The sequence below is a fragment of the Tupaia chinensis genome, unplaced genomic scaffold (assembly GCF_000334495.1).
Source record: "Tupaia chinensis unplaced genomic scaffold, TupChi_1.0 Scaffold146445_1, whole genome shotgun sequence".
Lineage (NCBI taxonomy): Eukaryota > Metazoa > Chordata > Mammalia > Scandentia > Tupaiidae > Tupaia > Tupaia belangeri.
In genome coordinates, this window is record NW_006206301.1 from 1,957,749 (window position 1) to 1,971,587 (window position 13,839).

Here is a 13,839-nt window from a genome sequence, read left to right on the forward strand (position 1 = left end):
ATTGTACTGTAAGTTATGCAAAGCTGCCTTTGGAGAAAACTGGGTTCACGAGCTATCTCAGTGTTGTTTCTTACAACTGCATGTGAGTCTACAATGATGTCAAAATAAAAAGTAGAAAAAGAAATGCTGCGGGGACAAGTCTGGTTGACATCACAATGCAGAGTTCTTCTGAGTGGCAGTAAAAGGACCTTAGGAGCCCAGAGCAGAGAAGAACCAAACCTCAAGGGAAGAGTAGCAGGCAGAGGGGAAGATGGGGTATGAAAGTAAAGAGAACTTCATTCTCCTCCTGTCCTTGCATCGTATCAGACAGAGAAAATACTCTATCAACAACCCATAATTGTATTCGTTTGTTTGGTTTTGGTTTGCTATAGGGCATGTGCACTTGCCACAGAGAGAGAGAGAGAGAGAGAGAGAGAGAGAGAGAAATCATCCCCCAGGGGAGATGACCACACAGCAATCCATTTTCCTTCCTTTTCCTCTTGGGATTTTGGGCATGCACACACATGTGCCTGGTGTGCTTTTCTAGCCACCAGGTCTGAAACTTGATCTGTGCAGTTGGCCAGGTAGGATCTAAACACCCTAACCTCTACCTCCTGGTCCCACCAACCTATAATTTTAAAAGTTTATTTGTTTATTTATTTCACATGTGAGAGAGACAGAGAGAGACATAAAGAGACAGAGACAGGGAGATAGCACTCTCAACAGTATCTTGATGCCATGATCCACCCCCAGCCTCAGCCAGCCCTGGATCATGGCCACATGTATGCTCAGTATATTCTAGGCACAGAAATATTATTGTGTCCCTCATTTGACTACTTGATTAATCAATAAATTGAGATGTGAACCTGAAACTGTTTCATATAGGTCTGGCTCACAGGGCATTGCATTTTATAGCCGTACCACCCTTTGGCCCCACCAACCCATAATTCTAGAATGCTCATCCGTCAGATGCTGACAGCAACAACAATAATAATGGTGGACACTTACTGAGTGCCGCCAGGTGCTAGTTTCTTTCATGCATTATCTCATTTGATTCTCTCAATCGTCCTGTGGCGTAGTTATTGTAATTATGTCTGTTTTAAAGATGAGGAAACCAGGGCACCGTGGGGTTATGACACATAGCCAGTAACTGGCAGAGCCGGGATTTGCCTGACATGCTTGGCAGCTGCAGTAACAGTACTGCTAACCAAGTACTCACTAAATGCTAGATACAGTGTTCTACGTAATTTTTCTTCATAAAAAACAATGTGGTCTATCATCATTATTTCTGGAAAATTCCCTATCATGTAATGGCACCAAATAACTGCATTCGTTTATTGTGTGCTTTCTAAGTATCAGGACTTTCATAGAAATTAAATCTTTATAGCAAGCCTGATGTGTTCCTCTCTCTTGAGAAATGAGGCCCAGAGAAGTTGGCTCCCTAGTCTAAAACCAAACAACTAACACGTGCAAAACCAGTGAAGGTGCTCAGGCTGGTGGTGCAACAGTTACTCTTCAAGGTCTGAATTCTGCCTCTAACTCAGAAACAACCTCCAAGTCACTGAACTTTTCCCCCAAAACTAAAAGCTTTGCAGTCTCTTGCTATCCACTGACCAGGCGTGGGTCTCTAGTGTTTTTACCTGACATATCCCAGAGATAGAACCTGCATCTTCAGTTTGCACAGTCCACCCTAGGAACTGCCCTGGCTTTGCTAACCTATTAGCGACTCAAGGAATGTCCTAGTTCTTTGTACTCACAGGGTTCAACATACAACACCAGCAAGCACGACTCGACATTTGATGAATTCTGTTTGACGCAGGAAGCAATCAAAATTCTAACATAGAAACATCTACTTCTTTCATTTCTCTCACCTTCACTTCACTTCAGAGCCACCTGGTAAGTGGTCAGACTTAAAGGGCTACCTGTTGGTTCTCCTGAGCAAAGGGTACAATCTTCAGACATTTCGCTGCCCTGGAATCACAGAGACAGTACGTGCAAAATCACAAGAAACATGCCAGGGAATGTCTCGCAGGCTGATGGAGTGACCAGATAAATTCACGGTCTCTCAGTCACCGTTCCAACGCCTTGCGCCTTGGCGGTCGGCCTCAGACACTTGCACTTTTCTGTCGGGGCGCACGCCCACTCCCAGCCAACTCCAGGTCCTGGTTTTCCCGTTGCCTCCTTCCCGCCGGCTGGGGCTGCCTGTAAACATGCGGCGATCAGAGAAAAGGAAGGCTGCTATTGGAGGAGCAGCTCCTGGCCTCCCCTACCCTAGCTTTGGAGCTGTCAGTTACTTGTACAGTGCGAGCTAGATTTTGGCGCCACAGCTGGGAGTGAGGCTTTTGTTCCATAACAAAAACAAGCGCTTGAATGGCAGTGCCGCTAGCTCCCGGGCCTGGCGGAGTGAGGCAGAAGGGAGCCTACGTTGCGAATGTTGGTAAATGTTGGTGACCTGTCATTAGAGACAGCTCCCTGGGCTTCCAAATGATCACATGGAGACAATGTGGCAAATTAGGTTTGTACCAGCTACCAGCGCTCCAGCCGCGGAGGTGGGTACTATACACTAGGCTCTAGGAAGCTGTCTTCCTAGACATTGTTAGTGACCAACGGAGTCATTTCCAGCGCTGTTTTCCTCCTGTGTCAAAGAACTTCTGCTTTCCCTCTGCGACTGCAAGGCTGTCCTTCTGGCTGGAGCAAGTTAAATGATGGCTTCATTTATTCCAGGAGGAAAAGCTAGGCATTACTTGTCATAGTGCAGTACACCCAACTTCATAGCTCCTGGGTATAAATACTATAGGGACAGCTTCTGCTCAGCGCACTTGATTTTTGCAGGTGTGACACTAAATTAGAACACGGCCAGATGCCTTTTACTACTTACCTACTTGTGATTTTAAAATAAAATCATATGTGAGAACCAGAATTTAAAAGCTGATAGATTAGGGCCGAGTATTTCATTTCGGAAAGGATTCAAGTGTTAAAGCCCTTAGAAGACTTGGAAGACCCCTCCCCCCCACCTCCAATAATAATAATAGTAATAGTAATACACCATAGTCGCTGTAGCTGATACTTCAAGTGCCGCGACTGCGCATTGATTTCCTTCAGATTCAGTCTTGTTCGAATGGAAGCACCAGTGAGAAGATGATGAGGTCAATGACAGTTCCATGTTAGTGTGAATGAACGTGATCATTTCTTTCTTGAGAGTGGATATTTGGAAGAGACCGGTTACCACTGAGTGCCTGAAGGGAGACAGAGGAACATCGTGCGAGACAATTAATGCAGAAAAAGAGTCTGGCTGCTTCAGAAAACAGGTGTATGGGGTCAGATGGTGGCACGGTGGCAAAAATACGGCACTCTGTGAAGCAGACCCACACGGGAAGGCTGCCAATTTGTGGTCAGAAACCTCCCTGAGCACATGGGACACTAGTGTGCTCATGACCCTGGCTGGCTTAGGCCAAGGGGTAGATCTTCTCACCAAGACCCTGGTGGTGGTGGTGGGTGCTCTAGCTCTGTATCTCTCTCTCCGTGTCTCTCCCATTCATGGAATAATAAATAAAATGATAAAACAAAAGTAAAAAGGAAACAGATGTATCTTCCTTTACAATTCTGAGAATGCTATCTTTTCAAAGAGAAGATCGTTCATTTGCTTGCTTTGCTTTGTGCTTGCCATAGAGCTTTCTTCAAGGATGGACATGCTTTCTGTCTGCACTGCCCAATATGGTAGCCACTAGGCACCTGTGGTTATCGAGTACTTGAGTGTGACTGAGCAATTGGATTTTTAAATTTGATTTACTTTTAATAACTATGTGTGACTGAAGATTGCCATATTGCACAACTTTTGAGCTCTTATTTTTTAATTCTTTTAATTTGCCATAGGTCATGTATACTTGTCAGAGACAGCCCTCCTCATTGGGAATGATCATACCACAATCTCCTATCGTCTGTTTCTATATCCTGTTGGGACTTGGAGTGCGCGCGCGTGCGCGTACACACACACACACACACACACACACACACACACAGACATGGCTGCCAGGTCTGGGACTCGAACCACACCATGGGCCACGTGGGATCCAACTACTTTAACCACCAGACCATGGGCTGACCCTGCTCGGGAGCATCTTAAACATTAAATTTATCCCAAATTTTCAGGAATAAAGAAGTATATCATGTTAGCATTGTGGGAAGCTTCTGAGATAATCCACAATGATCCACCTCCGGGTATTCACACGCCTGACTAAAGCCCTCTCCCTTCGCACACTGGCAACACCTAGCCACTTCCTCCTAGCAATAAAATATAGCCAAAGTGAGAAAATAGCACTTCCAAGGTTAGTTTCCAAAGATACTCTGTTATGTTTTGAGCAGACTCTTTGGTTATCTAACTCTTACTTGCAGTGAAACCAGATGCCATGGGGTCAGTTGCCCTATGGAGAGACCTTCTTGGCAAGGAACTGATTAACCAGCCAGGATCTGAGGTCCTCAGACCAACAGCACCAAAAAAATAAACCCTGCCAACAGCCGTAAGAGTGAGCTGTGAAAAAAATTCGCCACTAATTCAGCTTCAACTTGACTGCAGCCCTGGATTGCAGCTTTGTGGCCTTGGAAATGGAGATGCCCAGAGGAGCCATATTTCCACTAATTCAGCTTCAACTTGACTGGAGCCCTGGATTGCAGCTTTGTGGTTTTGGAAATGGAGATGCCCAGAGGAGCCATATTTGAATTCTAAACCCACAGAAAGCATGAGGTTGTTTGTGTGTGTTGTTTGAAATCACTGAGTTTTGGGGCACTTTCCTACAAAGCAATATATTTTAGTATGGTCAGGATCATATAAAACACATGCGTATTAGGTAGAACATCCCTAGATTCAGATAAACCTTTTAACATTAGTGTCCAATGGAGTAAATATTCCAAGGTGTCAACAGTCCAATGTGGACACCCTTAAGATAGTACTGCAGAGACTCAGCGCTTTTCCCTTGGCAACTCAGGTTGCCCTGGAAGTCATTACCATTTTGGCCTGCTTGAATGGGCAAAGAACAGAGTGGGTACCATGGACAGTAGACTTGGGGTGATACACATCATTTCCACCCATGCTCTATAGGACTCAGCCAAATGAAATACAGTCTACTCATGCCCAGGATGGAGAAGAAGCAGGTTCAGGGGTCAGCTGGAAGGATTTGCCACAATAGGGTATCCTTTTGGATGGTGAGCTCCTTGAAAATAGCATGCCTTTGCATGGCTTGCCAAAATTCAGGATCACACAGATAAGAATCTCTTCAGAAATAACAGTGGTGGTGAAGGCAGACTGAGGTGGAGACCAGCTATGCTCCCCGGCTTGAGATATGAATTCACCAAACATGTCTGAATGTTCTAGTCTGGTTATGTTTCCATCACACAACCAAATGTCCACCAAAGCAAAACTGCTCAAGTAAAGTCATGGCACAATCTGGAAATGGTGAAGGAAAAATAAGGAAAAGATGTCTGGGCACGTTCAAAGGGGACTTCTGAATGACAGAAGTCATAGGGATGGCATTCCCTGAGCTGGGACATCCCTTATCTATGATTCAAAAATATCCATCAAATCTCTTGCTTTTGAGTCCAACTCTGATTTTCTGACTGCTGCCTCAATGGCACTGTCGATGTTAAGATCTGTAGTGAATGGAAAGGAAAGACAGGAAAAGAAAAGAAAATGAGAGAGAAGAAAAGAAGAAACTGATCTGATCCATTTCAGTTGTTTCCTTGAGGAGTTCCTATGCCCTACAATTTCAAAATGTCTCTCTTTTCATCTCCCTGGGCACCTTCCATCTGCTTCCCTTCATCCTAGCTTGTGAGCATGTTCCCATCCCGTGAAAATGAGAAAGTTCATTTAATTTCGTATTACCAATATTATTTTTTAAAAAAAGTTTGGCACCCTGAAATAAATAACAAAAACAAAACCAACAAAAACAAACAAATTAAAAAAAAAAAGAACACCAAAAAAAGAGAAAAGAAAGAAAGAGAAGAAGAAAAAAAGAAAAAGAAAAAGAATGCGTGATGCATATCCAAAGGCAGATTTTCACAGGAGCTAATTCGGAACCTTCGTTCCTTAGCCTGTGTGCTGTCCTCCAGAGAAGTAGCAGTTGTGTCTGAGGTCAGAAGTGTTTCCCTAGCCTGGGATTCCCCTTTATTTTCCTAGTTTTTAACAGCTTTATTGAGATATAATATAAATAACATTAAATATGCCCATCTGCTGCTATAATTCAGTGCTTTTTTTAGTGTATTCATGAAGTTGTTTGATCAATACCATAATCTAATTTTAGTACATTTTCATCACCCTTCTTCCTCCAAAATCCCCTGTATCTATTAGCATTCTCTCCTCATTCCTACCCTCACCCATTGAAACACAGAAAACCACTAGTTTACTGTCCATTTCCATAGATTTTTCCCATTCTGGACATTTCATACAGAGTCATATCATCCATTGTTTTCTGTGACTAGTTTCTTTTACAGAGCATAATGTTTTCAAAGTTCACCAATATTATGATGTGTATCAGAACTTTATTTCTTTTTACTGATGAATAATATTCCATGGTATGAATATAACACATTTTGCTTATTTACTCAATAAATGGACGAACACTTAGGTTGTTTGTACAACATTTTTTCATAACCATTTTATATTTGTCCTAATAATGTCATTGGTAGGCTACCAGTATTACATGCCTATCTACCTGGTCCTTGGGACAACTTGCCTTTCGCAGTTTTAGGGAGCATTTGGACCCTATTGGACTCCTATGGGCTATGCAGCCTGTATAAAGGGTTACTAGGAACTTTGTTATAGCCCCCCAAATTGAGGACCAGCCCAATGAGGGCAAGAGTGGGAGAGGGAGGAAGAGGTACGAGAGCCTGCCTAAGCCAAGCTAGCTGTTAGGTACTAATTTCAGGTGCTATGCCAACTATGACCAAAGAGCTGGCATTCTCTGGAGGACTTACTCCAGTAGGAAGCCCTTTCTGAGGGAACTGGGGTAGGTTATAAATGTGGGATTGCTTGCCAGCTGTAGGACATTTTAATTTTTTTCTCCAGATTTTAATTTTTAATTTTTTTTTTTCGATATGGCACATGTGCTCACAGGAGAGAACAAGCGACAGAGAGAGGGAAAGTGAGAAAATGCTCTCCCAGAGAGGACAGTCATGCCCCAATCCTCTCTCCATTCTCTCTTCTGGATTTTTTGGCATGTGAGCATACACGCCCAGTGTTTTTCAAGTTGCTAATTCTGGGACTCAAAGTGCACAGTTGTCCATATGAGATCTAGCTGCCCCAACCACTGGGGCAGCCACAGGCTAGCCCAATAAGGACATTCTCTGTAATGCTTTATTCTCTTTGAGGTCCATTCCCAACACATTGTGCCTCTTGATCTTAAGGAAATCAGCATCAGGTTCTTCTTCTTCCTCATCTTTGTCCATGAACTGCACAGGACAGATCTTCTGGGCCTCATTAGCATTAGGAACAGAATGAGTTTGAGACTCCTGTTTTTCCTAGTTTCTCTTCCACTTTTTCCTCATTGTCTTCCTCTTTGCCCTGTTCTTTCTGTCTAGCATTAGTTGGTCTATACTCTGTCTCACCTAGTCTTTTCTCACCTTTTTTTAGGATGGACATATGCTCCTTGGAATAGGCTCTAAATTCTCCCACTTCATCATTGGTATGGAAAGGCATCCTTGGCTCAATTAATTTGCTGGTTTTCCTCACTATCAGTTTTTTGGTGGGTTTCTTCTGCATTTTTTGAAGGAATCTTATTCATGGTGCCACTGCAAGATCAAAAGACAGGACATATTCAGGTATAGGTAATTTTCTCATATCAAAGACTTCTTTATCCTTTATCAGATATACTGAAGGTATGTAGGAAGCAAAATGCCTTTGAGCTCTCTCTCTCTCTCTTTTTTTTTTTAATCTTGATCTTGGGCTAAAAAAGATTCCATTTTTTTTTTCTGGAGATCTATAAACTTTTCTGGACTGATTTTGATTTTTTTCACAGGTACTTTTTTCTGGAGAAACTACGGCAATGTCCCATTTTCTTCCAAGGGAAGCAAAATTAATAAAGCTTCACCATCCTCTTTAGACCTGGCAGTTCTACCTGCTCTGTGAATACACGTGTTGGCATCCTCTGAATAATCAAACTAAAGAACCCAGTTCACAGTCAGGAAACCTAGCCCCTGGCTATAATATCAGTAGCAAAGAGTACTTGCAGTTCTCTTGTGGACAAATTTACTATAGACTTCCATCCGTCTCATCTGCTGCTGTTGGTTATAGAGGGCAAGGATAGAAATACCAGACATAGCCAACAGAACACAGTACAGATACTGAACCTCTTTGAAATTGGAGAAAAATACAACGCTCTTTCTCTTCAGATGGCTTCTCAAAAAAAATATTGCGCACTTGTTTTTTGCCCCAGTTCACAACAATGTAGTTCTGTTCCAAAGTGAACCCACCATGAACTCAGCCATATACGAGGTTTTTCCAATGCAAGCAGACAAGGTCCTTTAAAGATCTGGTTTTTGTTGCTGAGAAAAGTAAAGTTGATGTTTCTTGGGAAGATTTATAATAATAGTATTCATTGCATCAGCAAAACCCATGTGCAAGATTCTATTTGCTTCATCAAGAACAGACATTTGGATATTGGTGAAAACATATTGTTTCATCTGAGTTAAAGAAGCCAATCTGCTGTATAAACGAGTGTATGTATATAGTTGATTCTCTCAGCTCCATGTTTCAGATCCTTTCTACCAATGATGAGACCAGCTGAGAAGCCATGACTTTTCCCTACTTTTCAGAGAACCTCAAAAAGACTTATGGTACAATTCTCTTGTTGATAATATTATCAGAACCACCAGACCATCAAGGTCCATCACAGACGATATAAGGCTTCAAGCACTAGAGTGAGGAAAACCAAAGTCTTCCCAGATCAAGTTTTGACAGCTCCAAGTACATCTTTGTCTTGCAAAGCCAACCTGATGGTCTGCTTCTGTATTTTGGTTACCAAATGGTACTGGGCTTCCTGCAAATGTCAATGTTTTCTTGACAAGGGGAAATCAGAAAATCTTGTCGCTTCATTTACCTTTATCTTAGCTATGACCTTTTCTAATTTTAAAGCCAGTAACAGACTTCAAGTCTTCCTCACATTGCTCCAACATTCTTTAAGATATATTCCTAATCTCTCAATAATTTTAAAAAATGTAGTCAACAACACTAAAGGAAAGGCTGGATTATTTTACTTTTTCAATGGGAAATTGTATTGCAAATTTGTTGTTATATCAAGAAATAATAACAATAAAGAAATAATCAGAAAGGATAAAAAGACATGATGTCAGTAGAAATGCTACAGTAAGGAATTCTAATATTCTGTCCCTCCACAAAAGCACAGGAAAAAAAAGCAGAACCAACTTTTTAGAACTCTAGAAATTAACTAAAGTCTTGCAGTAACCAAGGAAGAGTTTATTCAAGGAAAATACTGAATATCACTAAAAAACAGTGAACTTTGTAGTGCTTTAACTTAACTCAAGCACATGCCCCATACTTGCATTCAGAGGTAGCCTTAAAAAGAGAAGCCCATATTCCTGGCATTGGAATGGACCTCATTTGAAAAGAATTCTAATTCTTTTCTTTTTCTGAACATGTCTATGACTCCATGGAGAGCCAGCTTAAAAGGTTTGCTTTCATTTGGCCTGGCTTGGGACCAGCCTAGTTCAAAAGCTATTGGAAGAGAATCAGGCATTTGTCAAACATTACAGGCAAAGGTTTTAACTGCTACTGCCTGATGTAATAGATAACAGTTGGTACAAACCAAAAAGTTTGGGAGGAAAGGCTGGGAAATGAGCTGTCCATAAAAGCTTTGAAAAGTTCACACCTATGCCTGGGATATGATATGCTCTAGAACAATCTGATAAAACCCTCCTCTGACCTTTGACTGACCTTGAGGTTCTGCACAAGAAGAAAGTAAAAGCTAAGGAATTGCAAATTGCCTGACTGAATGTTGAAGGCAGGCCTTAACACATACATGATCCCTTTAGTAAAAATTTTGTAATATTTTTGGTTCTGGGCACTTAAGAAACTCTTTGTCTAGTGACTAGTTAATCTATCAGAACAAAGACTTTAGTGTTCATGACTAGAATATAGATAGTCACTGACTATGACTCAATTTGTAATTTTTCAACTCTGCAATGATGCAAAAACAATACACATTCACTATAAACTATACTTCTGATTTTAAATTGTGATCTTTACCCAGGCTAGCAATATGTGGTTTGGTACTCTCTTACAATGCTGGGCAGTGGCCGCAAGCTGCAGTTTCCAGGTAGCTATGCAATCACAAGGATAAGCAACAGATACTCCATAGTGTACCGTGTTGCTAGCATTTTGTTATTTACAATATGATTTTGTCCAATTGTAGACTAATGTAAATGTTCTGAGCATATTTAAGATCAAGTAGGCTAATTTATGATGTTCAGTAGGTTAGGTGTATTAAATACATTTTCACTTTACAATGTTTTCACTTTCTATGGGTTTACCAGGATATAACACCATTGTAAGTCAAGGAATATCTGTATAGATGTTACAGAATTAATTTATAAAAGTCAACAAGCAAATAAACAACTATAACTAAAATCCTGGGGGTAGGAGACAGTATTATTTCCAAAATTGTCACATTATAGTATTTATAATATCCAGTTTTTAGCCAAAAAAATGACTAAGACATGCAAAAAAACAAAAAAGTATGGCCCAAATAAGAAAAGAAGCAGCAAGAGTAGCAACCAATAGAAATTGACCCGGAGGAGGCTCAGACATTGGGCTTATTAGAAAAAGACTTTAAATTAGATATTGGAAATACATTAAAAGAAAAAAAAAGGAAATCATATCTAAAGAAAAAAAAGTATCAGAATGGTGTCTTACTAAATAGAGAATATCTATAAAGAAAGGAATTGTATATTTTAAAGAACCAAATTTAAAGACATTCTGAAACTGAAACATACCATAACTGAAATAAAATTTCACTAAAGGAGCTTAACAGTAGATTTGAGTAGGTAGAACAAGTAGCTAAAAGATAGTTCAATTGAGATTATTGAGTCTGAGAATCAAAATAAGAAAGTCAAGTAGAAAATTAATAGAGTCTTAGAGATCTGTGGGTCACCATTATACACATAAAACCAGTTTCTGAAAGAGAAGAAAGAGGAGGAAGAAGCAGAATATATGAAAAATAATGGCAGAAAACTAAAATTTGGTAAAAAAAAATGTTGTTAACATACTGAAGAAGTTCAAGGAACTCCCAGTAGAATAAGCTCAAAGAAATCTACACTAAGATACATTATAATTAAAGTATTGAAAGCTAAAGACAAAGAAACTTGAAAACAGAAGTGACAAATGACTCGTATTTTACAAGAAAGCTCCATAAGATAAACAGCAGATTTCTTATTAGAACCTATGAAGACCAAAAGGCAGTGTGACAATGTATTTGAAGTGCCTAAAGAAAAAAAATGTTGAATAAGAATTCTATATCTGACAAAAATATCTTTCAAAAAAATCAAAAGAAGTTAAGCAATTTCCAGATAAAGGAAAACTAAGAGTGTGTTACTAGCAAATCTACCTCCAATAAGTGATAAAGTAAGTTCTTCAGGCTGAGAGAAAATGAAAGGACACTACACGGTAACTAAAAGCTATATGAAAAAGTAAAGATCTCTAGTAAAGATAATTATATGAGTAAATATAAAAGACACTATGAACGTATGTTTTTTTCATTGTCAGAAAGCATGCATACTTGCCAGTGAGACAGAGAGAGAGAAAACACTCTCCAGTGGAGCATAGTCACACCGCAATCCCTTTTCTTTTATTTCTACATCTTGTTAAGATTTGGGGAATGCATACACACATGCCCAGCATGTTTTTTAAGCCACTGGGATCTGTACCATGGTTGACTATACGGTATTCAGATGCCCTTACTACTAGGTTATGGTGTTGGCCCATGAATGTATTTGTGTTTGTTTCTTTCTAACTTTTTCCCCCGTTTGGTTGTAAACACAAGTACAGGCTGGCTCTGTGCTGAAGGGGCGGTGTATTCCTTGAGAGAAGCTGAATTTCACATGGCAGTTCAGATTCCTGGCCTGTTCAGCCCGAAACACACTAGGCACACATGTGAATGCCCAAGATCCAATGGGCTGGAGCTGGAGCACACCATAACTGAAATAAAAATTCACTAGAGGAGTTTAATAGTAGATTTGAGTAGACAGAAGAACAAGTAGAGTATTGAAGGAAAAGGACTGGGATGTAACTGGACCTGATGGAGAGTGCTTCTCTCGCTTTCTCTCAGACTCATGCTTGAGTACACGTGTTATATCATGAATCAAAGAAAAATTATAAATGAACAAGACAACTGCATAAGGAAATATTTATAAATCTATGCTGATGAACATACAATGTATAAAGATATAATTTGTAATACTAGCAGCATAGTATAGCAGAGAAGAATGAAGATACATAGAAGTAAAGTTTTAATATACTGAAATTAAGTTGGTATTAATCTTAGTTAATTGTTATGAATTAAGAGGCTAATTATATATGGCCCAGGCAATCACTACAAAAATAACTAAAACATATAGTAAAAAGAGTAACCAGGAAATTTGTGTGGTATGGTACAAAACATCTACTTAACATGAAAGAACACTGTAATGGAGGAATTAAGGAACAAAATAGATACGCCATATAGAAAATAAATAGCAGTAGCTATAATAGTAAACAAATAGTTATATTAGACATAAATAGAGTAAATTCTCTAACTAAAAGGCAAAGGTTGACAATGTGAATTCAAAAACAAAATCCTCTGGGGAATCAGCAGTTAGCATAATGGCTATGTTGCTGGACTCCCACATAGTCAACCGCGGTTCGCGTCCCAGACCCAGTGGCTTAAAACTCACGCCGGGTGCGTGTGCATGCGTGCCCAAGATCCCGAGAGGCGAATGGAGGAGGAGAAGGGATTGCAGCGTGACCATCCCCACTGGGGGGGGCGATTTCTCGCTTTCTGTCTCTATGTCCCTCTCTGTCTGTCTGGCGAGTGCACGCGCCCTGTAGCAAAAACCTCTCAAAAAAAAAAAAATCCTCTGTATGTTGCCTCCAAAGATTCAAAGATACAAAGGAGTTGAAAATAAAAGCATGTAAAAAAGATAGACCACAAAATTGATAAACAAGAGAGCTAAAGTAACTATTTTAATATTATACAATACAGAATTTAAGGCAAGAATTGTTATTAGATACAAAGAATGACATTTTATAATTAATAAGAGTCAATCTATCAAGAAAATACAAGAGTCATAAAACATATATACATCTTAAAATAAGCCCCCAAATAATGAATTATAAAGTGAGAGAATTCAAGGAAGAAATAGACAATTCAATGATAATGGTAAGAGAACTCAATATATTTTTGAGTCATATATTTAATAAAAACATAATATTTGAAACATATAACTCAACAGCAACAAGACAAATACCCCAAACTAAAAATGAGCAAAAGAGTTGGCCCTGTTGCACGGCTGTTAGGCACTGTGCAGAGGAAACTGAATCCTACATGACTGAATCCTGGCCCTAGTGGTGGCCAGGATTTCAAAACATGTGTCCCACATCTGGGACATGTGCACATGCCTAGGATCCTGATAAGATGGAGAAATGGAGAAAAAGGAAATTGTAGCCTGTCTCGTACCTGTTGGGGGTTGATTTCTCTCTGTCTCCCCCTTTCTCTCTCTCCCTGCACATGTGCCCTCTAGCAAAACAATTAAAAATGGGAAAAGTATTTGAATAGTTATTTATTTATTTTTTTCAGAGTTTTTTTTTTTTTTTTTTTTTTT

General features: G+C 39.9%; 1 pseudogene; it reads right to left on the minus strand.

Moving 5' to 3' along the window:
* Positions 1-7,293: 7,293 nt before the first annotated feature.
* LOC102484918 (putative ATP-dependent RNA helicase DDX10) overlaps positions 7,294-13,839 on the minus strand; it is an 18,506-nt pseudogene continuing 11,960 nt past the window's right edge.